General features: G+C 47.0%; 1 protein-coding gene across 7 annotated transcripts in view; it reads left to right on the forward strand.

Moving 5' to 3' along the window:
• Positions 1-27282, forward strand: part of TRERF1 (transcriptional regulating factor 1) — a 204792-nt gene that overhangs the window by 116275 nt on the left and 61235 nt on the right. For all 7 annotated transcript variants that reach the window (XM_018039094.1, XM_018039088.1, XM_018039091.1 and 4 more), the window contains one exon: positions 25038-25152. The gene's annotated coding sequence lies outside the window, so the exon portion shown is untranslated. The remainder of the gene's footprint in view (positions 1-25037; positions 25153-27282) is intronic.

Raw genomic sequence — 27282 nt, forward strand, 5'->3', positions numbered from 1 at the left:
GTGTCTATATCATCTATTTATCTAGTCTTAGCATTTTATACATTTAAAATTCCGCCCCCCTTCCCTTGTCCATTAAAAATAACGTATAAGCATCTTTATAGCTAAACCTTTAGTCATATTATGATGACCTCCTAAGAGGGAATTTCTGTTAAGCAGACTTTCTGGGTCAAAGGATATGTAAAACTTAAAGGTGTTTTTGCTGCATATTGCTCAATTTCTCTTCATAAATATGACACTGATTTGCATCCCCACTAGCCATACGTGAATGTGCTCCACCCTCTTGTTGATGCTGGGTGTCTTTCAGCATGTTTATTTGGGTATATAATGTGAACATCCTGTGGGATAGATCCCTGACTCAAACGCTTGCACGTCAAAGTTTGGATGGATATTACTCAACTTACCATCAGCGTATGAACGTGCCTGTTTCCTCTGCATTCTTGCCAACACTGCAGCAGGATATGAAAAACTTTTCCACTTTAGTAGGTTGATTTTATTGATTTCTCCAGAGTTTTGACAGTTCTTCATATATTATGCCATTTGTATTTTTCCTTCATGGATTGCCTGTAACCCATTTTTTTCCTTGAGTGTGTATCATTTTCTTTATTTTTAAGCTCTCTTTATATATTAAGGAAACTAGTGTGCATATAACACATTATTTAAATTTTGTTGACATTTCATTTTGTTGGCCCTTTTTGTGTGTTTGCATGTCTAGCTGATAAGTGTTCGGTTTGGGGGTGCTGTGCTGGGCCTTTGCTGCTGCACCCTAGCTTTCTCTGGTTGTGGAGAGCAGGGGTTACTCTCCAGTCGCAGTGCACAGGCTTCTCATTGCAGTGGCTTCTCTTGTTGCAGAGCAGGGGCTCTAGAGCATGGGCTTGGTAGTTGCCCCACTCAGGCTTAGTTACCCCATGGCGTGTGGAATCTTTAACCTGTGTCCCCTGCATTGGCAGTCAGATTCCTAACCACTGGGCCACCAGGGAAGTCCCAGCTAATGTTTTAAACAGTAACGTTTACCAGCCTTTTGTCTTTGTGGTGTGCTTCCAGAATTACCTGAACTTTGGGTATCCTTCTAGGGTATCCTTTATGTCTTTATTTGCCTGGGTGATGGGCTGCTGCCTCAGTTCCAGGCATGGTCCCCAGGTCCTTCAGATTAGGGCAAGGTGACCATGGACAGTTCTCCAGGGACTGCTCACCTACAGTGTGGGGTTCGAGGTTGGTGCGGGTGAAGAGGCAGCCCCACCCAAGACCCAGAGTTACCAACGTGGAATGCAGCTGGCTGTTGGGGTGATCCAGAGCCAGAGGGTGGATATCATGAGGGGTATGAACGTGACATGGACAGGCATGGCTGCTGATCTCTGCCACTATCAGCTGGCCTCAGGGCGGCAGTGTTGCCCACTAGGGCCAGTGAATAAGAGGAGGGGCTCTTCCTGTCCAAATCCTTTACCACTGAGCCCCAGAAGTCAGAACAAGACAAGTGGGACCAGGACTTTAAAGGACCCGCATGATTTGGTTCAACTCAGGCTTCCTGTGATAATAGCATAAGTGTTAGTTGCTAATCGTGTCCGACCCTTAGTGACCCCATGGACTGTAGCCCACCAGGCTCCTCTGTCCATTGAATTCTCCAGGCAAGAATACTGGAGTGGCTAGTCATTCCGTTCACTTCTCCAGGGGATCTTCCCAACCCAGGGATTGAACCTGGGTCTCCTGCATTGCAGGCAGACTCATTACCCCCAGGGAATAATAGCATAGAGCAGCCTCAGATGACGCAGGACAGGGTCGCCTCTGTGGCTTTACGTGCAGCTTCTGTTTCTCCGCGGTGCTTACTGTACTGACTTGCCTGCTTCCTCTGCAAGTTCCCAGATTTGCTCTTGGTGAGACTTGCTTGGGGAGCGGGGCCACGGGGGTGGATGCTGGGAAGCTGCATTCAGAGCTTCAGCTGGGGACTTCCAGGATGGGGAAGGGCGGGGGGAACTTGGAGCCTCCGTTCCCCCTCAGCCATTGGTTCAACAGCTAGAAATTAGATATGTTTCAGAAATGTGTGAACAGTGTTGGAGAGAGTTTTCTTAAACTTTCAGCAAAGTGAGATCTTCAGACCTATTTGAGATACTGTGATCAAACCTTCAGAGTGGCCTTTAGGAGTATCTACTGTGGGCTGTCTGTTCAGATGGGTAATTCGACATTTTCTCCTGAAAGTTAAGGATGTTCATTAGAATGTAAAAACCAAGCTGGATTGTGATCAGCACAAAAATGCCACTTCCTCCTGCTCCTACGACATACCTAATCTACTCGCACTGCCCCGCCTTTGTCCTGCCCTCCCCCAGATCCCCCAACTCTGACTCTTCATTCAGGTCTTTCTCCAGTGTTGCCCCTTCATTGTGCTGTTCTCTCTCATATCCCCTCATTCTCTTTTCTTCACAGCAGACACAATATCAACAATAATAATGATAGCTATTATTAAAGAGTACTAACCATGTGCCAGGAAGTGTTATAAAAAATTTTTACTTGTGTGAATACATTTGATCCTCTCATTAACCATATGAGAAGAATACTATTATTCTTGTTTTACAGATAAAGAAATCGAGCCCAGACAGAGGTTCAGGTAATAGTTTGGCATTGGGAGTCTTCTATTCAGTAAGCATTTATTAAACAGTTACTGTGGACCAGGTCCAGGCTCTGTGCTAGGATCAGGGGATCCAAAAATGAGAAGGTCACTGTCTTTGCATTCAAGTCATCAGGAGACCAGTGTTCTAGACCAGTCTGGGCTGGTGACTCCTCTCTGAGAGCCTGGAGCAAGTTGCTTACACAGATATATGTGCTTTAATTTTACCATCTGTAAAATAGAAATAAAGGGGACTTCCTTGGTGCTCCAGTGGATAAAAATCCACCTGCCAGTGCAGGGGACTCGGGTTCGATCTCTGGTCTGAAAAGATTCCATATGCCTTGGGGCCCCTGAGTCGCAACTGCGCTCTAGAGCCCACGAGCCGTAACAACTGAAGCCCACACACCTAGAGCCTGTGCTCCCCAAGAGAAGCCACCGCAGTGAGCCCGTGCACCGCAGCGAAGAGTAGCCCCCACTCACCCCAGCTGGAGAAAGCCCAAGAGCAGCAATGAAGACCCAGTGCCACCAAAAATAAAATTAATGATTTTTAAAAATAGAGATAAAGGCACCTGCCCCAGCTGCTCCTCTAGGTTCTTGGAGGATTTGTTGGTGAAATCACTTTGGGGTGACATCACTCCAGTATCACTTTGGGGTATGCACAGGTACAGACGCAGGGAGTTGTTGGCCATTCCTCACTCTGAGACTAGGAGACGGCAGACATATTCTGCTTTCCTACCTGCTGGAGGGAAAGGCAAAGGACACTCATCTCTGTCCTGGGCTTCCCAGGTGGCGCCAGTGGTAAAGAACCCGCCTGGCAATGCAGGAGATGTAAGAGATGCGGGTTCAATCCCTGAGTTGGGAGCATCACCTAGAGGAGGGCATGGATGGAGGAGCCTGGTGAGCTACAGGTCCATACACAGGGTTGAAAAGAGTCAGACAGGACTGAAGCACCTTGATGTGCATGTGCACACATACATGCGTACACATGCACACACACATCTGTCCTGCTGGTCCTATGTCCTTATCAGATTTCCCTTTCTTGCAGTCATTTTATGGTATCAAGCAATTCTTAAATGTCTTAAAATAGTTGGATAGTTGGATAGCTAGAATCTCAAAATCAATTTTTGACCCACTGATATGAGATGCTGTACTTTTATAACTGGTCAGTAGGATTATGATACTTAGGGCAGCCATCCCATCTAACTGGAAGTGTTTTATTGTCCAAGGACCCCAAAATCCCTTACCTACTGATGGTACTTTTGGAAGGAAGTTCTTCTTAGTCGTCATTAGGCTACTAGCCTGGCTGTTTAATTCCAACAGCTGGTGTTATTCTGGAACCTAAGGCAAGAGCAGTGTTTTGCTTTCTGTGGTTTCTGCCAAGGCCATGAGTTAGAAATAAGCTTGTGGTAATAGATGGGATGTTGGTGTGTGATGAGAAAACAGCCCTATGAAGAGGGATTCTTGCTCCTTGTCATCCTCTTGAGATGGACTTTGAAGAATGGAGTGACCAAACCTTTCAAGTAAAGCAGGCCAAGACGTCTGACCCCTTCCTCCTAAACAGTATGTGAGAAGGTGCTTTGGTCGCTGGTTCTTGCCCTGGGCCCCACCCGCCTTTCTGTCATCCTGGTTTGTTTCCTGTGTCTAATTTGTTGCACGATCTGTTGTTAACCAAACATGCCCTTGCAAGCTGGGGAATATTTGCAGAGTGATAAAGCAATAATGTTATAATATTCTACTTTCCTAAAGAGGCATCAAGCCCAGCACATTCTGGGAAGCATCCAGGCACCAGAGCCCATTGATTCTGTTCTTTCATTCCTTTGTGCTGTTGGCATCCTACCGTAGACGCCTGTCACTCCATCCATCCCCCATCCGTCCATCCATCCATCCATCCCCCATCCGTCCATCCACCCACCCGTCCATCCATCCATCCATCCATCTGTCCATCCGTCTATCCATCCACCCATCTATCCATACATTCATGCATATTGTGCTGTGCTTAGTCGCACAGTTGTGTCTGACTCTTTGTGACCCTGTGGACTGTAGCCTGCCAGGCTCCTCTGCCCGTAGGGATTCTCCAGGCAAGAATACTGGAGTAGGTTGCCATGACCTCCTCCAGGGGATCTTCCTAACCCAGGGATCAAACTCAGATCTCTCGTGTTGCAGCAGGATTCTTTACAGTCTGAACCACCAGGGAAGCCCCTACATACATACATACAGTCACCTATCTATCCAGTGGAGTACTTATTTTTGAGCACTTACTATGAATCAGACCCAGAGTAAAGACCTGAAGATACAGGGATGAGTAGGTCACCATCTTTGCATTCAAGGGATTCATACGGTAATAATAGGACACCTGAGTTCAATGAAGTGTTCCATGCTTAGCTGGGGGCTTAATATTCCCACTACCAAGAAAAGGCAGAGTTTGGTAAAGAAAATTTTTACAAAAGAGATGACTGTCAAGTCTTAAAAGACAAGCTATGTGCTTACTTATATCACTCAGTCCCTCCCGACATCTCATCCTTCCACAGATACTAACACCAACTAGGAGCAAGTCTCTTCCTTGTGTGTATCCCCACCTCCTGCTTTGACATTGGTTCATTTCCCACCCATATCATTCCCGTACTGCTTCAGGCACGTCCCCTGTTCTGAAATTTTGGGCCACGTCCTGTTCCAAAGGTAAAGTTCCAGCTCCTGAGGGTGGCCTTTGGGTCCCTCCACTGAGCTGTCCGGGCTTCCCTGGTGGCTCAGATGGTAAAGGATCTGCCTGCATTGTGGGAGACCTGGGTTTGATACCTGGAAGGGGAAGATCCCCTGGAAAAGGGAAGGGCAACCCACTCCAGTATTCTTGCCTGAAAAACTCCCTGGAGGAGCCTGGTGGTCTATAGTCCATGGGGTCACAGTTAGACAGGACAGAGTGACTTAACACTTTCACTTTCATTTTTCATCATATTACTGAGAGTCAGCCTTGTAGGCTGAGTTGTCTAGTCCGGTTATCAATTTGTGAATTAATCTGTTTCATTTTCTTACAGAGGGTTTTGGGGGTTTGGGGCAGTGGGGTGCATATTGAAAAGATTCTATAATAAAAATGAAAAGTCTCCTGGCCTCTTTCCTTCTTAACCTGTACTTCTCCCTTGGGCAACTTTTTTTAACTCTTTCATTTATTTTTTTCTGACATTTACCTCCATGTTTAAAAATAATGCACTTTTGTTTTACTCCTATTTTAGAAATTATCTGCTTACTTCCTGTTATGGTGACGACTCCACTCCCTTATACCACGCTTCTGCCTCCCCTCCCCACATCCTCACAGCATAGCTGCATCGTTATTTATAGTTCCTCTATTTGGTTAGCTTTATAAGTAATATTTTCACTATCATATTTCTTGCTTATTAACAGCAGTATCTCTTGATTCCCTTGAGCAGTAAGATGAAGATATTAATGTCCTTACCCCAACTGCCTTCCAACTTCCTAATTTCTGTCATCTCTAGTTTTACTTTTATATTGTTAAGGGTGATAACATTTACATCTTTATTTTCTAACTGCCAGTAAAAAAATGTGCTGTCTGTAGGTTGACTCTAAAGACTGAACAATCAATGGATAGAGCTTATGTTATTGAGAACGTGGAAACAAGTTGTGACGGTCTACTCTCTGACGTACATGTTTAGTTTGCCTAGTGATTTCAAACAAAAAAAAAAAAATTCAGCTAACATTCTAAAAGTAGGGAGAGTTTCCATAAAAGAGACAGAGTTTGGGATACTGTTTTAAAGGTTGTAATATCTTGTCTGACTTTCCATATGGCAGCACCGTTTTCTTTAGAATAAGCTTGCCTGCTTCCAGCCTGCTGCAGCCCCTACTACTCAGATGGGGTAAGCAAGTGCTCAGACTCCTAGCCTGCTGTGTTCATTTATTTATTTGCCTGACCCTGATGGCATTTCAGTGTGTGATCCTATGCCTGATCTGTTACTCTCTTTGGAGTCAATAATATGAATTTCCTTTATATATATAGCTTTATATTTTCCCGAGTATGTTATTGCCTTCATTTTTTTCCTCCCCACCATTTACTATTATCATATCCTTTTTTTTCCCCCTCTCAGACTCTCTAGCCAGTTGGGTATTTTATCTATTCTCCCTTCCTCCCAGAGTCCTCCATCTTCCTCAAGTTTGACCTGGTTGCTGTCTAGGCCTGCTACACAGTGACATTTGGGACTTTCCTGTACTATTATACTTGGTTAGTTCTACTGCTTCCTGGATCTCACCTCTTCTTTGTGTCCATTTAGTTTCTTTCAGTTCAGTTCAGTTCAGTCGCTCAGTCGTGTCTGGCTCTTTGTGACCCCATGAATCGCAGCACACCAGGCCTCCCTGTCCATCACCAACTCACGGAGTTCACTCAGACTCACGTCCATCGAGTCGGTGATGCCATCCAGCCATCTCATCCTCTGTCGTCCCCTTCTCCTCCTGCCCCCAATCCCTCCCAGCATCAGAGTCTTTTCCAATGAGTCAGCTCTTTGCATGAGGTGGCCAAAGTATTGGAGTTTCAGCTTTAGCATCATTCCTTCCAAAGAAACCCCAGGGCTGATCTCCTTCAGAATGGACTGGTTGGATCTCCTTGCAGTCCAAGGGACTCTCAAGAGTCTTCTCCAACACCACAGTTCAAAAGCATCAATTCTTCAGCTCTCAGCCTTCTTCACAGTCCAACTCTCACATCCATACAAGACCACAGAAAAAACCATAGCCTTGACTAGATGGACCTTAGTCGGCAAAGTAATGTCTCTGCTTTTGAATATGCTATCTAGGTTGGTCATAACTTTTCTTCCAAGGAGTAAGCGTCTTTTAATTTCATGGCTGCAATCACCATCTGCAGTGATTTTGGAGCCCCCCAAAAATAAAGTCTGACACTGTTTCCACTGTTTCTCCATCTATTTCCCATGGAGTGATGGGACCAGACGCCATGATCTTCGTTTTCTGAATGTTGAGCTTTAAGCCAACTTTTTTACTCTCCTCTTTCACTTTCATCAAGAGGCTTTTTAGTTTCTTTAGAGAAGGAAATTCCTTTCTTTTTTTTTCTTAAATTTTTGTGCTTGAGGGAGTAGATATCTATCTGCCCCATGGGTACCAGTGGCTCAACTGTTCTGACTTCAGGTTTTATATAATGCCCCCACTTTTTAGCCTCACACTTGACTCCTGCCCTCCATTGCCCTGGCATCTTTGAGTCATGAGCCTCTTGGCCATTCTGCCAGGCTCTCAGCATCTGAGCCCACTCCAGGGTCAGGCTCCCTGTGGCTGCAGTATCAGTTTCTAATCTTGCATACTCTACCTTTTTTCCCAGTCTCTTTTCCAATAGCCGTTATGTGTTTCCTTTGTTGTTTAAAATTATTTCACTCTCATCTTGGTGATGATGTGTATAGATGATGAGACTATAAATGAATACAGTTAACTTGTTGTCCACCATCTAAATTAGGCATTTTCAATCCTAAATCTACCTCTTTTAGGATTTATGATTTCCTTGTGTTATAAATATGTCTATCCAATTCTTTCTTTGTTTTAACTATCAAGTTTCGATCTCGTACGGACATTGTTAAGGCGATGTTAGTTGCCATAATCATCTCCTAATTTTCAGGGGCTTACCATGATTAATGTTGTTTCTCGCAGCTCCAACAGTCAAATGGAGTGTTCTGACATGACTGGCCTTCTTTCACAAAGTAATGCAGGGACCCAGGAATCTTATGACTCTGCTATACTTTAGAGCAGGGATCCCTAACCTCCAGGATCTGATGTCTGATGATCTGAGATGGAGGTGAGGTAATCATATAGAAATAAAGAGCACAATAAATGGAGTAATACAGTTGGATCATCCCCAAAACCATCCCCCACCCTGATCCATGGAAAAATTGACTTCCACAAAACCTGTTCCTGGTGCCAAAAATGTTGTAGACTGCTGCCTTAAGAGGATATATTCTCAACTGGGGCAAAATTAGTTCTTGGGGCTAAAAAACAAAAAAATCCTACATTTTGATACATAAATCACAGACATACATATGGTCCATAAGCAGATACACAGTGCATTAAAATTCCACAGAGGAAGAAACTACGAAAAAAGTGCCTGAAAAGACCACTTACAGGGGCAACAGTGATGAAAAAGGGCTACAGGGCCGAGGAGCATCCTGTGTTCAGGTAAAAGGGAGAAAAGAAGGTGGTGAGGGCTCACTCACTTCTTAACCATCTTGGCCCCAGAATGACTGAGATCTCTTAGCCCACATTCCATCGGTGAGAACTAGTCACGGGTCCCATCCTGACACAGGAGGAGCCGGGAGGTGTAGTTCTGGGCTGAGCAGCTGCCTCTCAGTGACAACTCCTAGCTAAATAAGGGGGAAACACACATTTTGGAGAGTGGCTGGCCTCCAAACCCAGGGGCCGGCAAGGTTCAGCTGCCTCTCAGTGACAACTCCTAGCTAAATAAGGGGGAAACACACATTTTGGAGAGTGGCTGGCCTCCAAACCCAGGGGCCGGCAAGCTTTGTCTTAAAGAGCCAAGTGGTAAATGTTTCAGGCTTGCAGGCCATGCGGTCTCCATCACAACTGCCCAACTCTGCCTCTGGTGGCCAGAAGCAGCCACGGACACTGTTGGAATGAATGGGTGTGGCTGTGTTTCAATAAAGCTTTATTTACATAAACAGGTGGTTGACTGGCCTGCAGGCTGTGGTTGACCAACTCTTGCTGATCCCTCCACCTGGTAACCATTCCAGGGCTTTTCCATTGTCCGCTTTTCCTTGTGTCTCAGGACCTAACCCACATTTTCTCCATTCCCTGTGCCTAGATGGGACCTTAACTGCCCTCAACTGAGTGAGGAGGGTGAGTCCGTGGTTTCTCTATGAGAAGCGGTATGACTCACCCCAGCTCAGTGAAGCGCAGAGGTCCCAAGTCTGGAGAAAGGGAATGCATTTTGCTTGCGACAATATATTAAGCCACCCCCACACCTAATCTCCACAGCCACCAGCCATGGCACATGTCTTAAGTGGTCAGAATATGGGGACAGTTCCTGTATTCAGCGCTCAACCCTTTAAAGTACCTGCAGGAGGTGAATTAAGCCCTCAGAGGATCTGGGCCTCTGCTTCTTATAACATGAGAGAATACACCATATTTTCAATGGGTTATATCCATAATGAAGGCGAATAATAACATGGCCGTATATTTATGTTAGAAACAGGATGTAAAATTATATATACAATATGATCTCAACCATCATGTCTTAAAAATTTAGTCAAAAAGGGGTAAATATTCTCACAAGGATGATGAGTGGCTTTTTTTGTCTTTTGTGTATGTTTAAAACTTTTACAGTGAGCATGCTTTCCAGGCGGAGAAAAATAAATGCTGTTTTGAAACTAGAGAGGCAGAGAGTCAGGCTGAGTGGTGATGGGGCGTCTGCCCGCTCGTGTGCACGCGAGTGGGCCCAAGGACGCCTTTGGCAACTCTGTCCGAACAAGTCCCTCTGAGGCAGCCCGTGCCGCTCACCCTCCCTCAGAGGAGAAAGGCGTCTTTACATAGCGACTGTGGAAGGGTTCCAGCCTGCTTCTCTGCTGAGAAATTCTTCTCATTTCTAAGTGATGAGAACCTCATCTCAGTTCTTTTTCCGCTGAGGCGGGACCAGCCTCTCTGGATGAATCATCGAGATTTATCAATAGGGTGAGGAGGAGGGGTGTGCCTGGGGTTAACTGCGTGTCACAGGCATCGGTCATCTCGGCCACTCCCCTGTGGGCTTGCTTGACTTTGAGGAGAAATGAAATCACTTGCACCCCAAAGTGCTGTCTGTGTTGACCACCAGCCGCAGTGGCCTCTTCCGGGTGCCCCCGCTCCCAACAGAGCAGAGAGAGCAACCCATGCCGCCATCCTAACCAAGTTCAAGATCGTACTGAAACGCCCCTAATTGTCGGGATCCCTCTCGGTTCCTCATTTGCCTCTTCCAGGTATCAAGTGGTTGGGTCCGGGGGCCCTCCCTCCTCCTATTTCACACCCACCTGAGTTCCTTCTCTTCAGCCCTTGGCTGTTTTGTCTGGGGATGTCGTTCTCGAGTCCTGGGTTGTCCACACACTGGCTCAGCCTGTGCTCTCTGCACTCATCAGACACGTCACGTTCTGCAGCCCTTAGCCCCTTCACTAGGACGGGGTGGCCCTCTCCCCTCACCCAGGGGCCTCTCTCGAGTCTCCAGGGACATCAGCTGCTTGAACACAGCTCCCGTGGCCTGCGTTTGCTTCCCCATAGCCTCCATGCCTCTCTGTGATCAGCCTCCTCTGTCTTTGTTTCTTGCGTTTTCCCTCCAGTTGAGGTTGGAGGAAACTTATCCCAGCTCTTTGCCTCCGCCCTGGCTCCTGCATTCTGAGAACTGAACTTGGCTTCCTCTTTTTTTTTTTAATCTCCACACACATATCCCGGACACGCCTGTGATGGACAGGCATGAGTAAGGACCACACTCGGGCAGTCACAGGCCACCCATGTGTGTCTGTGTGCACAAGAAATCCTTACGGTGACTTGCGAGACCCTATACTGGGCTTCTCAGCCCCAGCACTACTGACATTTGAGCCTAGTAATTCTGTGTTGAGAGGGGCGGTCCTGTGTGTTCAAAAATACTTAGCAGCCTCCCTGGCCTCTACTCACCAGATGCCAATAGCACTCCCCTAGTTGTGACAACCAAATATGTCTCCAGACGTTGTCGGATCTCCTCTGGAGGACGAAGGTGCTGGTGGGTTGAGGACCCGTACCCTATGTGATGAGGACCTCCCCTCCCACACCGCTTCTCTGCTCTGTCCTGCTGAGTACACTGATCCCTGCCGAGGAGCCTCGCTTCAGTTGGCCCCGTTGGATGCTCAGCGTCCTCCACTTAGATCTGCTCGACCATCCGGGCCTCAGCTCAACGGACACCTCCCCAGGGCCTTTCCTAAGCGCAGTCCATATTTCCATGAGGACTCTGCGGGGCACACGGCCTCAGACTTGGAGGGGAGAGCTGAAGAGGGGTGGGTGGCAGAGTCAGAAGGTTGCAAAGAAGCCCCTGTCTCCGGCTTATGTAATCACTCTGCTGGGAGAGAGTGCGGTGGGGCTCAGCAAGCGAGTCCCTGGCTGCTTGTCATGTGAAGAAAACTGATGTGAACGACACTTTTCCTCCTCTGCTTCCTGCTCAGCTTTTTTGTTCTTTGTATGGTGAATAATGTGACTGCAGGAGGAGCCTCATCCTTGGAGTTATTTTTACAAGGTCTCCTCTCTGCTGCAGATGACTCAGAGCTGGGGCCTTCTCTTGAACGCGTTCCTTGGGAAACGCCAGGAAGATGCTGTGCCCTAGGCGAGCAGGGGGCCGGAGAGGGTGTCCTGGCCCCCCCTGACCGCACTGGAGCCATGTCCATGGGGGGCCGAAAGTAGGGGCTGGAAGGAAGGCCTTGCTGAACCACTGCTTCTCCCAGTTTCCCTCTGCCAAGGCCAGCCCTGCCTTTTTCTCAGCATCCTTTTCTGCTCCAGCAGAAATGACCAGGACAGCCTGCCAGTCTGGAGAGGAGAGAGGGACTGACCGCCCCCCTCCGAAGGTTGGCACTGCAGGCTGCAGGTAGACCAGGCCCCAGAAGGCTGGTGGCTCTAGTCTGCTATCGCTAAGTCAATTCAGTCATGTCCGACTCTGTGCGACCCCATAGACAGCAGCCCACCAGGCTCCCCCATCCCCGGGATTCTCCAGGCAAGAACACCGGAGTGGGTTGCCATTTCCTTCTCCAATGCATGAAAGTGAAAAGTGAAAGTGAAGTCGCTCAGTCGCGTCTGACTCTTCGCGACCCCATGGACTGCAGCCTACCAGGCTCCTCTGTCCATGGGATTTTCCAGGCAGGAGTACTGGAGTGGGTTGCCATTGCCTTCTCCAGCTCTAGTCTAACGGCATGCAAACCACCTGGAAAGCAGTCACAAGGCCCCGAGGGAAAAGGAGAACAACCTGTTCTCACGTCTCCAGCCACTCCTGGCATCAAGACCCAGGGAATGTGTGTTGAATAAAGAAACTAAAGAAAGGGAAGCACCTTTTCGCATGTAAAGCTGAACAACCTGAGCGTGTGTCCAGCCCAGAGCCGCGTGCCGTGGAGGATGGCGCCCCTGCTCCAGAGGGTGCACGTGCCCAGACCTTGGCACGTGGACTGGAAGCCGTCGTCTCTCTTGGCTCAGGCATCATCTCACTCGACCCCTCGTAACCACTCCGAGGGGCAGGGGTGTCGTTTCCTTTTTCAGAGGATCAGGGAGGTGGATGGCACGGCAGGCGCTGTGCAGTTAGTGACCAGCACAGCTATGTTCCTCTGCCTTTCTGCCCACTCTCTGGCTCTCTCCCTGACCCTGTGATGCTGTGGAACTTCAGAAACCCCAGAAATAGAGGCTCCCCTGCTTTTGGGAAACACTCCATACCCTCCTTCCATCACAGCTGCAGCGCCCTCCTTCAGCAGAACCGGTCCTCTCCCTTCTGTTCTGCCTATAGTGGAATGGCGGGTTCTCAACCACCTGCTACCCAACAACCCTCAGAAGAATTAGGATGTGAAGGCCCCTCTCAGTCACCTCTGCTCTGATGGTTCTGGAGAAAGGGACTGATTGGGGAATACACCCTCTTTTCCTCCTGCTAATATGCCCTAGCCCCCAAGTCCCTTTCTTATTGTCTTCTCCCAGGTCACACCATCCCCAACTGAAAACCCAGGTGAATGGAAAGGGTTTCTAGTTGATCATTTGGAACTCAGAATGCATCTCACAGATGTAGCTTGAACGTGATGCTGTCATATCTGAGATAGAGTATTAATAGCATCGGCCAAGTAGAGAACTAGTGTTAATATTAATGATTTCATTCATTGTATGTGCTCAGTTGCTCCGTTGCGTCTGGCTCTGCAACCCCGTGGACTGTAGCCCGCTGGGCTCCTCTGTCCATGAAATTTTACAGGCAAGAATACTGAAATGGGTTATCATTTCCTACTCCAGGGTATCTTCTCGACCCAGGGATAAAACCCGAGTCTCTTGTCTCTCCTGCATTGGCAGGCAGGTTCTTTACCACTAATGCCACCTTTCATTGATCAATTGACTAATAATAAGTCATCACCACCTCTTGCCTGGAAGCCTGTAGCAGGCAAATAGACCACAGGTCTGGTCTCTTCCACTCTTATTCTCCTATAGTGTATTCTCTATGTGAAAAACTAATCAAGCCCCACCTCGCCTGGGCTCAGAGAGGTCCAGTGGGCTCCTAGCCTCACGTCCTGGCTCCCGCCTGCCTTGCTGACTTCACCAGCCAAACTTTTCCAGCTCCAACAAGTTCATTTCACCAAGGGACTCAGGAGCCGCTGTTCCCTGTGCCTAGAACTCTCGTCCCGTCTCGAATTACCGGGTACAGTCTCAGTTCATTCAGATCTCTGTCAGATGTCACCTTTTCAGGTGCCCCAGGCACTTCAGATAGATGACCTCAGATACCCATCCCCATCACTCCTCTGCCCCCCTTGCCTTCGAAGCACTGATCACATCCGTTTCACTGCTGGTGTGTTTGTTTACTTGGGTCCTGTTAGGCTCCTCCACTAGAATGCCAGCTCTGCAAGGGCAAGGGCCTGGTTCATTTTATTGGCTGCTCTGCTTCTAGCACTGGAAAAGTACCTGACACTTGATGGGTGATCAGAACATACCTTTATGTAAATAAGTGGATAAACAAGTGAACAAATGCTGTGTCTACACCTGGCAAATAGACAGATTCGCTTTCTTGTGGAATTTATCAGGCATTCCAGACATCAAAGATGAGTGTCTTCCTTTCCCAACTCTTGGGATTTGAAGTATAGGGATTTCGTTTTAGTAACGAGTTCGTCGATTATTCTGGAAAGTAGGACTCTTTACTCTACATTCTTGGAGAAAATAGATACTCTTCTCGGATTCTGAATTTGGCAAAGGAGGGGGGCGAACACTTTGGTGTCGTGAGTCTCCTGCCTCCAGTTTTACTGAGAATGGCCATGCTTTTTTTTTTTATTTTTAATAATTTATTTAGTTTTGGCTGCACTGGTGCTTTGTTGCTGTGCCCAAGCTCTAGAGCCCAGGCACCATAGTTGTTGTACGCAGGCTTGGTTGCCCCAAGGCATGTGGGATCTTCCTGGACTGGGGACCAAACCTGTGTCCCCTGCATTGGCAGGCGGATTCTTAACCAATGGACCACCAGGCAGTGCCGAGCACATATTTTTGATTACTCTAGAGTGAGGTTTCTCACCTTGACACTACTGACACTCTGGACCAGATGATTCTTTGTTGTGCTGTCCTGTAGGATGTAGAATATTTAAGAGCATCCCTGGCCTCTGCCCATATGTTGCCAGTAGAACGGCCAGCTTTGAAAACCAATTAATGTCTGCAGACATTGCCATTCCCTTGAGGGGCAAAATCTTCCCGGGTTGCAAACTACTAGTCTACCATGTGCTGGAAGCCCCGCCCCCAAGAAGGAATTATCCAGCCCAGAGGATACCCCGCTCAGTGCAGTACTGAGGGAGACGTTCTGTTCTGGGGCTGCCCAGAGGTAACCACCAGCCACAGGCAGCCATGGAGCGCTTCAAATGTGGCTGGTGCAACCAAAGTTCTGAGTTTTTAAAGTTTATTTCATTTTAGTTAATTTTCATTTCAGTAACCACTTCAGTAGGCTAGTGGCTACCATCCTGGATAGCACAGCTCTAGAGAAACCTGTGTGGCTCACACTTTAGTGTCACACGAGTCATCTGGGGAGAGCAGAGTCTGATTCAGCAAAGCTGGGGTGAGGACTGAGAGTCTGCATTTCTAGTAAATTCCCAGGAGATGCCAACCACAGTTTTAGTAAGATGAACTAAGTCTCTAACCTGAAGAGTAGATAAACACAGAAATGCATGTCTGCCACCTGGAAGGGGTTGTTAAAAGACACAGTGGTGTAGTTTAAGTGATGGGGAAAATAGAGTCTGTCAGACAGATATTAGTGTGAATCTGCTGTTACTCAGCTCTGCGCCCTGGACAACTTACTTAACTTCTCTGAGCCTCTGTTTCCTCATCTATAAAACGAAACAGTGACCATTCCCACCTTGCAGTGTGATTCTGAGATACTCCACTTGAAAGCACCAACCCCAGTGTCTGCCTGGTCCATACTGGACCCTTGGGAAATAACAGCAGGTATTACTGATCCATCTAAAGAAAAGGCATCATTTGGACCTAGAGAGTGTTATACCCAGTGAAGGTAGTCAGACAGAGGAGAAATATCCAATGACATCCCTTATGTGTGGAATCTAAAAAGAAAAGATACAAATGAACTTATTTATAGAATAGAAACAGACTCACGACCTTAGAGAAGAACTTATGCTTGCCAGGTGGGAAGGATGGGGGTAGGGGATGGTTAGGGAGTTTGGGATCGACATATACACGCTGCTATATTTAAAATGGGTAACTTCCAAGGACTTACTATAGCACAGAGAACTCTGCTCAATGTTACGTGGCAGCCTAGATAGGAGGGGAGTTTGGGGAAAAATGGATACATGTATATGTATGGCTGAGTCCCTCTGTTGTCCGCCTGAAACTATCACAACATTGTTAATTGGCTCTACTCCAGTATAAAATTTAAAACATTTTTTTAAAAAAAGGCACAATTTACACACATCAGCCCTGACGTTCGGGCCATGCCTGAGACAACCCCCACCCCCACCCCCATCAGAAGCGCTCAGATGTTCTTTGGAAAAGCAGGTCCCTGGGCCCAGCCCACAGCTGCTGAGTCAGAGCCTCTCGTGGTGGGGCCCTGGAAGCTTAGTTTATTGTTGTTTTTAATCGAGGTAAAATTCACATAGCATAAAATTAACCATTGACCCTTTTAAAGGATAGGGGTCAGTGGCGTTTCGTGCATTCTCTGTGTTGTGCAGCCATCACCTCTGTCTGGTTCCAGAGCATTTTCATCACCCGACAAGGTAACCCCACACCCCTTAAGCAGGCACCCCTCGTTCATCCCCCAACCCCAGCCCCTGGCAACCACTGGTCTGCTTTCTGTCTCCATGGACTCACCGGTGGGTATTTCAGATAAAAGGAACCATTCGATATGTGATCTTTTGTGTCTCTTTTCACTTAATGTTTTCAAGTCATTCATGTTGGAGCATGTTATCAGAACTTCATTCTTTTAATGGCTGGATAATATTCCATTGTATGTAGGTACCAGATTTATCTGTTAGTCAGTTGATGGAGCATTTAGGTCATTTCCATTTTTATGGCTGTTGTGAACAGAACAGAGCTGCTTTGAACATTCGTGAATGAGTTTTTGTTTGAGTACTTGTTTTCAGCTCTTTGGGGTTTATACCTAGCAGCAGAATTACTGCTCCTAGGGGTCATGGGTAACTCTGTGTTTAAGGTTTTAAAGTTTTAAGCTGCACTATTTTCTAGGGCAGCTTGCACCATTCCTGCCAGAAATGCCGAAGGGTTCCAGTTTCTCCATATCCTCACTGACACTTGTTGTTGTTATTGCCAACCTAGTGAATACAAAGTGAAGCTTTGTTCTTAACTTCTCCAGGTGGTCCCTCTGGGCACTTGAGCCATGTTCAGGAGAGCGCATGCTACAGTGGGTTAAGTGATGGTTCAGTTCGCAAGGGCCGTGGGATGTGGGACTTGGTCAAACAGTGCTTTTGCTGGGCTGGTGAAACCTAGCAGAGAATGGGCATTGTTCCTGCGTGCATGATTAAGAGGTTGGATTTTTTTCACTCATCTTACTGTCTTAGTCCATTTGGGCTGCCACAAAAGAGAGTGGCTTATAAACAGCAGAGGTTTATGTCACACAGTTCTGGAGGCTGGAAGCCCAAGATCAAGGAGCCAGCATGGCCGCTTTCTATGAGGGCCCACTGCCTTGTGCATGGCCCGTGCCTTCTCGCCACGTCCTCATGTGGCAGGAGGAATGAGGGAGCTTGTGGGGGCTCTTCGATAAGGGCACTAATCCCATTCGTGAGACCCCCACCCACCTTCGTGACCTAAACACCTCCCAGAGCCCCCACCTACCGATCTTAACCAATTTCAACGTAAGTATTTGGGAATGGGGGAAGCATAGAACATTTAGCACGTAGCATTTACTCTTTCCTCTTTAGTAAGGGGAGCTGAGTGAATAGGGGTGACTTGCTCTCAGCTTGCCCTGGAAAGGCCAGATCAGTGCAGATGGTCCGCCTGCACCCCGGGTAAGGTCCCCCCACCCCTGTGCCCCATGGGCGAGTTTCAGCAAAGCACCTCAACCTGCAGCTTGGGGCTTGGCCTGGAGGGCCTGTCCTGGCACGAACTGGCTTTGAATTCTTCTGTTTTAATAAAATGTCCTGTGAAGTTTTGCCTTCTACTGCCATGTATACCTGGACCTGACTTGATTTTTAAAATTAGTAAGTATCACCCCAGAGAGTTAAGTGTATCTTAGGAACATGTCAGGTTAATCCCGTGGCTCTGAGGATGAAGGTGATAAACTGGGGTTAGTGGGCAGAGGCGTGTCGGGGCGGGGGCTGCAGCAGGAGTGCTTTGTGAAAAGAATAGTATTCCTCTCTAACAATGAGGATTTTGTTTCCCTCTTCCGGAATTTCCTCAAATTTAATCTCTGTGGTGGAAAACAACCTTTAAACGATACATTTATCCACAAGGAAAGGGAGCAAGGTCCTACTGTTACTCCCTGGGCCACTTCAAGACGGCTCTAGGGCAGAGGTCCAGCACCCACGGCCTCCTTAGATCAGCGGTTCTCAGCCTCGGCCACATGTTACCACCTTCTGGCAAACTTGAAGCACTGTTGTCTAATAGGTTTTGGTGAAACCCAAGTATTTGTGTATTTTAAAGCTCCCTCAGGTGGTTTTGATGTGCAGACAGGACTGAAAACTGTTGTGCTCACCCATGGGACATGATGGTGCAAAAAGCAGACGCTTGCCCATGCCCTTGGAGAGATTACTGTCTTGATTGGCAAGGCCCATTCCTTAATCACATAATTAATTAATTGCAACTGTGATAAGTGCTGTTACAACACTTGCTTTTCTGGAGAGTCAAAGACGTCTCACTGAAGCTGTACTCTGAAAGCTAACTAGACATTAATGCGTGGGGAGCTAGGAGAAGAGCATCCTGTTGAAATGGACCAGCATGTGCAAAGGCCCTGGGGTAGGAAAGAGCTTGGAGTATATGAAAACCTGAAAGACAAGCTGGATGGAGTTGTGAGCAAGGGGATAGGAGTCCTGAGGAGGTTGGAGAGTGGACAGAGGTCTGCCATCCATTGTTGATCTACTGTGAGTCCTCTGATACACGCTCAGTGTTTGAGCTGCTATATGGTCCAGCTTCTGTGTTCTGGAATAACCAAGAGCATGAAGGCCTGATAAAGTGGCCACATGTCTCTCATAATGGTCTGGGCAGGAACCCCCTCGTCTAGTCCTGTGAATTATTCTTTCCTCAACTCCATGGAGGTAGGAAGGAGTGAGGCATCAGCAGAGGAGGAGAGCTGTCTGGAAAGAGAATGGGAATTTTCACTGCATCAGAGAAGCTTCTAGGCCTCCCTGGCTGTGGATGAGATGTGTCTCACCTGAAAATTAGATCTTCTACAATGTTGACGTCATCTCTTTGCAGGAGAACTCATTGACAGGATGGGTGGCCCTCAAGCGACTGGAGTCTAGGATTTCTCACTGCATTGATTACTCTCCACCCTGTTTCTTAGATGTTCTTATATTAAATCTACAGATTGAATTCCTCCTCTTCCTCCTCAGTTTCTTTCTCCTCCCGCCTCCTGGTCTCCTCTTGTAAAAATCTGTGCCAATTTCTGATTTCTTGTGGGTGGCATGGAGGGAATTCTTTACACTTCCTTGGGCCCTGCTTCCCTTTTCAGAAGCTCCACAGTTACCTCCTCTGTCCTCTCCCCTCTCCCAGCTGCACCCTGCTCCTGGCCCAGGGGGATGGGAGCAGTTCTTTTCAACTGCTCTGTGGCCGATGGGGACCCTTCCTCTTTGGTTTGAGCCTCTTGATAGCTATTTAAAGTGTTCATGTCTCAAAAAATAAATAAATAAATAAATAAATAAATAATAAAGTGTTCATGTCTCGTATTAGATTTTCCCCTCTTAAATCTTCATACTCTCCATCACTCTAACAACAGAATGGTCAGTAAGGCAATGTTGGTCACCACTGTGTGCAGAAGGAGAGCTGAGGCCCTGACAGCCGTGTGAGGGCAAGGGGAATAGTCTGGCCTTGCTTGACGGCTGGCTGCCTGTTGGTCCCTGGAAAGTCACAGAGCCTTCCTCGTCTGCACGCTCATTGGTCGTGTGGGAAGGAGCTAAGATTTCCATTCCTGTTGTTGAAAAGATTGAAGGCAGGAGGAGAAGGGGACAACAGAGGATGAGACGGTTGGACGGCATCACTGACTCTATGGACATGAGTTTGGGTAGACTCCAGGAGGTGGTAATGGACAGGGAGGCCTGCGGGGTTGCAGAGTCGGACACGACTGAGCGACTGAACTGAACTGAAGGTGGTGCAGTGCTAAAGAGGAAGGGCTTCCCAGCTTCCCATTCTGGCTCCAACGCTCAGGTCTGGGACAACTCTGGGATGAACCAGCAGGCCTCCATCTCCTCACCTGTGACCCGGTGGTATAGCAGTGACCCCGCAGGAGTGTTTTCAGGATTTGGGCACATCTGGGAAGGCCCAGCACCAGGCCTGCCCTGTGTCCAGACCTTCAGGATGTGGTAGTTGTTCCATCTCCTCTACCTTCTGGAACTCGGCTGTTTGTCAGAGGGAACCCCAGCCATGAGTGGTGGAGCTGGAACTGGAATCCGGGTCCTCTGGCTGCTGGCCCTCAGCGCCCTGGGTGGAGCCCTCTGTAAGTCCCATCCAGAGAAGGTGCACCTGGGACCGACGAGCTGTGACTCAGTGACGGTCAGCCTTGGTGTGGTGGGACTGCCCTCTGGGAACTCTGAGCATAGTGGTAGGGCACCCAGAGGGCACAAGAAACTGAGTCATTGGGAATCTTGCACTCTTGCAAAGCTGCTCTGAAGCCCCCACTGTTGTTATTGTTGTTGAGTCGCTAAGTCGTGTGTCTGAGTATCTGCGATGCCACGGACTGCAGCCTACCAGCTTTCCCTGTCCTTCAGTATCTTCCAGAGTTTGCTCAGATTCACGTCCACTGAGTCAGTGATGCTATCTAACCATCTCGTCCTCTGCCACCCCCTCTTCCTTTGCCTTCAGTCTTTCCCAGCATCAGGATCTTTTCCAGTGAGTCAGCTCTTTGCATCAGGTGGCCAAAGTATTGGAGCTTCAACTTCAGCAACAATCCTTCTATGAATATTCAAAGTTGATTTGCTTTAGGATTAACTGGTTTGATCTCTTTGCACTCCAAGGGGCTCCCAAGTGTCTTCTCCAGTACCACAGTTTGAAAGCATCAATTCTCTGGTGCTCAGTCTTCTTTATGGCCCAACTCCAAAATCACTGCAGATGGTGACTGCAGCCATGAAATTAAAAGATGCTTGCTTTTTGGAAGAAAAGCTATGACCAACCTAGACAGCATATTAAAAAGCAGAGACATTACTTTGTTGCCAAAGGTCCATATAGTCAAAGCTATGGGTTTCCCTCTAGTCATGTATGGAGGTGAGAGTTGGACCACAAAGAAAGCTGAGCACCGAAGAACTGATGCTTTTGAACTGTGGTGCTGGAAAAAACCTGAGTGCCCCTTGAACTGCAAGGAGATCAAACCAGTCGATTCTAAAGGAAATCAGTCCTGAATATTCATTGGAAGGACTGATGCTGAAGCTGAAGCTCCAGTACTTTGGCCACCTGATATGAGGAAGTAACTCATTGGAAAAGACCCCAATGCTGGGAAAGATTGAAGGCAGGAGGAGAAGTGGATGACAGAGGATGAGATGGTTGGATGGCATCACTGACTCAATGGACATGAGCTTGAGCAAGCTCTGGGAGTTGGTAATGGACAGGGAAGCCTGGTGTGCTGCAGTCCATGGGTCGCAAAGAGTCGGAGATGACTGGGATTGATCTGCTACTACTCACATCCATACATGACTACTGGAAGAACCATAGCTTTGACTATACGGACCTTTGTTGGCAAAATAATGTCTGCTTTTTAGCCCCCATACCACCTGGGAAATGGTGTCATGGCTTCCTGTTGATTTCCATGCTGAGAGAGGAGCTGAACTGTCTTCACTCACTGGTGTATGATAGTAATGCTGTCACTTATCCAGGGCCGGTTGGGAACCGGGAAATGTGCTCAGTGAGAGACCTACGCTCTTGCTGATCTCCCAGCAAAGAAGGCACTGCTAACTCCATTTTGTGGAAGGTTCAAGCCAGTGAGGGGCGGGGTCAGATTTGAACACAGGTCTGCTTGGCCCTGGGCTTCCCTGATAGTTCAGCTGGTAAAGAATCCGCCTGCATTGCAGAAGCCCCCGTTTGATTCTTGGGTCAGGAGAAGGAATAGCCTACCCACTCCAGTATTCTTGGGCTTCCCTGGTGGCTCAGCTGGTAAAGAATCTGCCTGCGATGCAGGAGTCCTGGGTTCGATCCCTGGGTTGGGAAGATCCCCTGGAGAAGGGAAAGGCTACCCACTCCAGTATTCTGACCTGGAGAATTCCATGGACTACAGGCCATGGGGTTGGCAAAGAGTCGGACACTACTGAGCAACTGAACTGAACTGCTTGGCCCCAAAGCTCATGCTCTCTGCATGAAAGTGACCTTCCATAAAGTAGCATTCACCACGTGGCTTAGAATGCTCATTCACAACCCAAAACCCACACCCACTATCTGCCTATGTCAGCACTGACCAGCTAATTTTCACCAGTGGTCAAACTGGATTTAGCCAAGTTACCACTGTTGAAGAGAAAAATAGGTGAATCCCAAAACTTGCTGCAAGTTGAGAGGGTGGGCATGGTGGCCCCTGTGTTGGATATCTTGTGCCAGCTTAGGAAGAAGGAAAATTAACAGACACACATCTATCTTTCTTTCCTGGCTTGCCCCAGGTAACTTCTTGGGCACTTCTGCAAAAACCTGCACATCCATAATGCATGCCCTGAAAACAACAGCAGTGGAAGCGTGGAGTGAGGTTGAGAACCGATTTGATCCCTATTAAGAGCCTCTTTTCATAGCTAGAACATGCCATGCTCTTTCTGTCACAGGATCTTGGCACAGACTGTTCATCCTGCCTACAGCACCTTTTCTTTCTATCTTTTCCCTCCTGCTTTCCCTGTTTTGCTTCACTAATTCATTCTTAGGGCTCAGATTAAAGATTAATTCTTTGCAAATGTGCCGCTGACCCTTTCCCATGCTAGATCTGCTTCTGATATATACTGTTAGGACAGTCGTCATGCTTTCTTCAGAGCACACTGCTGTTACAGTTATTTCTGATGTTTTGACGTTGGTTCCTCCACTAGAGGATAAGTTCCATGAAGCCAGGGACGACATCAGTCTCAACTATTGTATGCCTAGTGCTTTGTACTTTCCTGCTCTGTACCAGCCACTCAGTCAGCAACGGATGGACCACTGGATGGCTGGACAGATGGACGGAGCTTGTTAACTTCATTTCCTTTCCCTTAATTCCAGCCAATATACTCTTCTTACAGGCAAGGGAGATTGGGATCGCCTGTCTATATGTCTCCCTTGTGTCTCTTTGAAGAAGAATGCATTTTGAGACCATTAGAATGTAACCCAGCACCTGATATATAAAAGTGGGTGGTGTGGTTGTTTAAGCTAATCTTGCCTTTGAGACTGGATCCAAGGGCTTCTGCTCCTGTGGGGGAGCTTGGAGAGTTATCTTCCCATGTTGAGAGTAAGGATGGCACACTTCTTCACGGAACCTGAGCGGGGTCCATCCCTGCTTCCCAGCTCATGCTCTGGTTTGGCTTCTTGGTAAGGTCTGCTGTGGAAGTTGCCAGTTACTCTGTGGACTTATTTATACATAAATAGTTATTCCCATAACCTTCTCTTCGCCAACGTTCAGAGATAATGATAGACAATCTTTCTTTATAGCATCACAGACGTCACTTCAAAAGCATTCTCTTGCTATAGGAATGTTTATGATGTGCTTATCTCTAGAATTTCATGAGCAACAAACTCCCAAATTGCAGATGATTTAGCATTTGAAGCAGGGAGTGAGAGCATATATGTATATGCATTAAAAAAAAAAAAAAGACTTTGAAAAGGGAAGTTTTTCTTCTGCAGAAAGATCTTCTAAAGTTTAAAATAAGAACTACTTAAAAGCTGCAAGTTTAGAGGAATGAGCACTTTCTCTTAAGCATTCAAATGGGGGAAAATGACTTGTAATCTCTCCCTCAAGTATTAAGGCAATAGGCATTTAAAGGCTTTTTTTGGGAGCTGGCTGTCACAGACAAAAGATTTCTCAATTTAAAAAAAAATCATTTTTATAGCGTTAAATAGTAGGAATGAGCAGCAGCAGCCCTCTTGACATTTTGGAAATGATTTATTTTCTGAAACATCTCAGTCCATTTTAATAGATGACGCTTTGTTCTTCGCATTCTGGGCAGTCACTTAGGCTGGGGTTGCCATAGTTACGCTTAAAAGTTCAAGGTAGAGCAGGACAGGGCTCCAGGCACAACTTCTGACTAGGTTCCCATGAACCCAGTGAGTTGGTGCCACCACCTCTGAACTAACACCCCAATGCCACACTTTCCCAACATCTATGCCATATCTCTTGCTTCTTGGAGAAAGACTCTCTGAGCAATCGGAACTGTAGTCTAGAGGGTGAGTTTGACATCTTTTTATTTCTAGCCACTCTCTCTCAACCAAGAACTCAGCCAGCCATCTTAGGAAAGTCGCAGTTTGTGTAAACGTTTCCTATAGTGGTGTTTCTCAGCCGCAGTGTGTGGAATGGCGCTGGTCTGCAAACTGTTGACCCGATCAGTATAGAAATTGAGAGTAAGCCCTGAGATGCTTCCATGCCGATTTGACCAAGTAAGCTGTTGAATCCTTAGAAGAAGGCTTGTACTTTGTATGAATATTTTGTCACTTCATTTTTCTACCCCTTCCCTTATCTTATATTTTATAAAAGTATTCGTCTGTGATGGATTGGAAATTAAAACAAAGAACTGGTCTTTCATCACAAATAGCTTTGAGAAGCCCTGTACTGTAGCGCTTGTAAGTTGTCTCTGCTCCCTGTGGGACAGGTAGGCTGTTGAATGAATTTGGGGAAATCGCAGCACTTACCAAATTATCTTGTAATGAAACGCGTGTTTGTCTCTCTGTGTCTTGCTAAGCTGTTGTTGCTTGAGAGCAGGGACTGCGTCTAATTCATCTTTGTAGCCTCGTTCCTTAGATCCCTGCCTGGCACACTGGAGGGCGTGGGAAACATCCATCCCATGCATGTCTGCTCCCTAGTGACATGAAAGTGGGTGAGCTCCCTCGGCTTCTGGATAGTGTCCTCGGCACGCTGGTGATGGAGAGCTGGGAGCAAGCGATGGAGTGACTTGCTCTTCTCTTTTTCCCACAGAACCAGGCCTCCTCTCCCCACCTGCCCAGCAGCATGAGAGCAGCATGACTGGCCGGCCACAGGAGAAGCCCCCAGAGCCAGGCCCCCATCTCAACCAGCTGCTGCAGAAGTCAAGGTAAGCTTGTTCCCCTTCTCCTGGAAGGGGTGGGCATTTTTCATTTGAACTAATGTGCTATGATTTTATAATCATTTGCCATGTACTGGAAGAATAGTGTTTACTGGGATATGGGTAGCCTGAAAAGGTGCATGTCAGCCTAATGGGGCAAAATGTCTTTGTTTCGGTTATTGGAGAAGCCAGTGATGAAGCAGAAAGGACATGGAATTGAGTTTCTGGGGACTGAAGCTGTCATTATTCCTCCACCACCTTCTGAATCTGGGACTTTGGACAGGTCTTTTAGGGATCAGGTATATTGGGCTTCCCTGGTGGCTCCGTGGTAAAGAATCTGCCTGCTAACTGAGGAGACTCAAGTTCGATCCTTGGGTCAGGAAGATACCCTGGAGGGGAGCATGGCAACCCACTCTAGGACTCTTGCCTGGGAAATCCCATGGACAGAGGCGCCTGGTGGCTACAGCCTATGGGATCATAGGAGTGGGGTATGACTAAGTGACTAATCAAAAACAGCATCCGGGACTCTGCGGGTGAAGGAATCTCTGGAATAGGATAGAATTGGGTGGATGGCCTGGGACTCACAGAATGCCATAAACAGAGTCTCCTTTCCCACGCAGGGTTGTAAGGGGCCTTCAAAGGATCAACCAGGTCAATTCTTGGCCAGTGTTGAGCAGTGAATTGTTAGAAAATTCCTACTAATGTTGGTACAAATACTTCCTCTCTGCAGTTTCTGTTTTTTCTCCTCTGCTCTGCCACGTGGAGCCACAAAGACTGGGCTTTCAAAGACTCTTGCACGTGAGCCTCTTTGAATTTGATGAGGACTGTCATAACTCTGCTTTTCTTAAAGAGAAAATTCTCTGTGGAGACGGGTGCCACTCACCTGGTTCTCTTGTCCCCTCCATGCTGGAAGGGTCTTAATCTCCTCAAGTTTGGTCCTGCCAGTTGCCCACCTGACCTGTATCTTCCTCAACACAGACTCCATTCACCATTAATTCTTCAGGACATACTAAGTTCCCCCTTTGTGACAGTCACTGAACTAGACCCTGCAGATACATCAGTTCAGTTCAGTCGCTCAGTCGTGTCCAACTCTTTGCGACCCCATGAATCGCAGCACGCCAGGCCTCCCTGTCCATCACCAACTCCTGGAGTTCACTCAGACTCACGTCCATCGAGTTGGTGATGCCATCCAGCCATCTCATCCTCTCTCATCCCCTTCTCCTCCTGCCCCCAATCCCTCCCAGCATCAGAGTCTTTTCCAATGAGTCAACTCTTCGCTTGAGGTGGACAAAGTACTGGAATTTCAGCTTTAGCATCATTCCTTCCAAAGAAATCCCAAGGTTGATCTCCTTCAGAATGGATTGGTTGGATCTCCTTGCAGTCCAAGGGACTCTCAAGAGTCTTCTCCAACACCACAGTTCAAAAGCATCAATTCTTTGGTGCTCAGCTTTCTTCACAGTCCTACCCTCACATCCATACATGACCAATGGAAAAACCATAGCCTTGACTAAACGAATCTTTGTTGGCAAAGTAATATCTCTGCTTTTTAGTATGCTATCTAGGTTATATCAGTGAACAAAAAAGACAGGGTCTTTGTCTTTTTAAGACAAAACAGGTATAGATCCTTGGAAAGATTTTGAAATAAGCACTGAACCATTTCTATATGCTCTTTTTAAATATTTTATGTTTTCAAATTTTTTCTTAAATGTTTCGTAAGTGCTTGAAAAAGTACTCTCAAATTATTACATATTTAGTAGTTTTCTATATATGATCATTAAAATAATATAGTTCACTGTGCTATTCAAATTATGTATATTATGTCCTTTTCTGTTTTTATCTGTCTTTCTATTATTGAGAGACCTGTTAAAAATCTCCTGTTGGATTTGTCCATTTCTCCTTGTACTGCCAAAAAATTTGCTTTGTATATTTTAGGGCAGAGCTGTTTGACACATAGATACTTAGAACAGGTATATCTAACTGATGAATAGAGTTTCATTTCCACCATCTTTATATACTTTCAGTTTTTTCTACTGTTTCTTTTTGATTGAGATTTTTTCCTTCCTCATTCCATTTTCTGGCATCTTATTTGGAAGTAATATGCTCTGTGTCTGTTCTTTCAATGTTTATCCCATCTATTTT

This window comes from Capra hircus, chromosome 23, assembly GCF_001704415.2.
Source record: "Capra hircus breed San Clemente chromosome 23, ASM170441v1, whole genome shotgun sequence".
In the NCBI taxonomy this organism is placed as follows: domain Eukaryota; kingdom Metazoa; phylum Chordata; class Mammalia; order Artiodactyla; family Bovidae; genus Capra; species Capra hircus.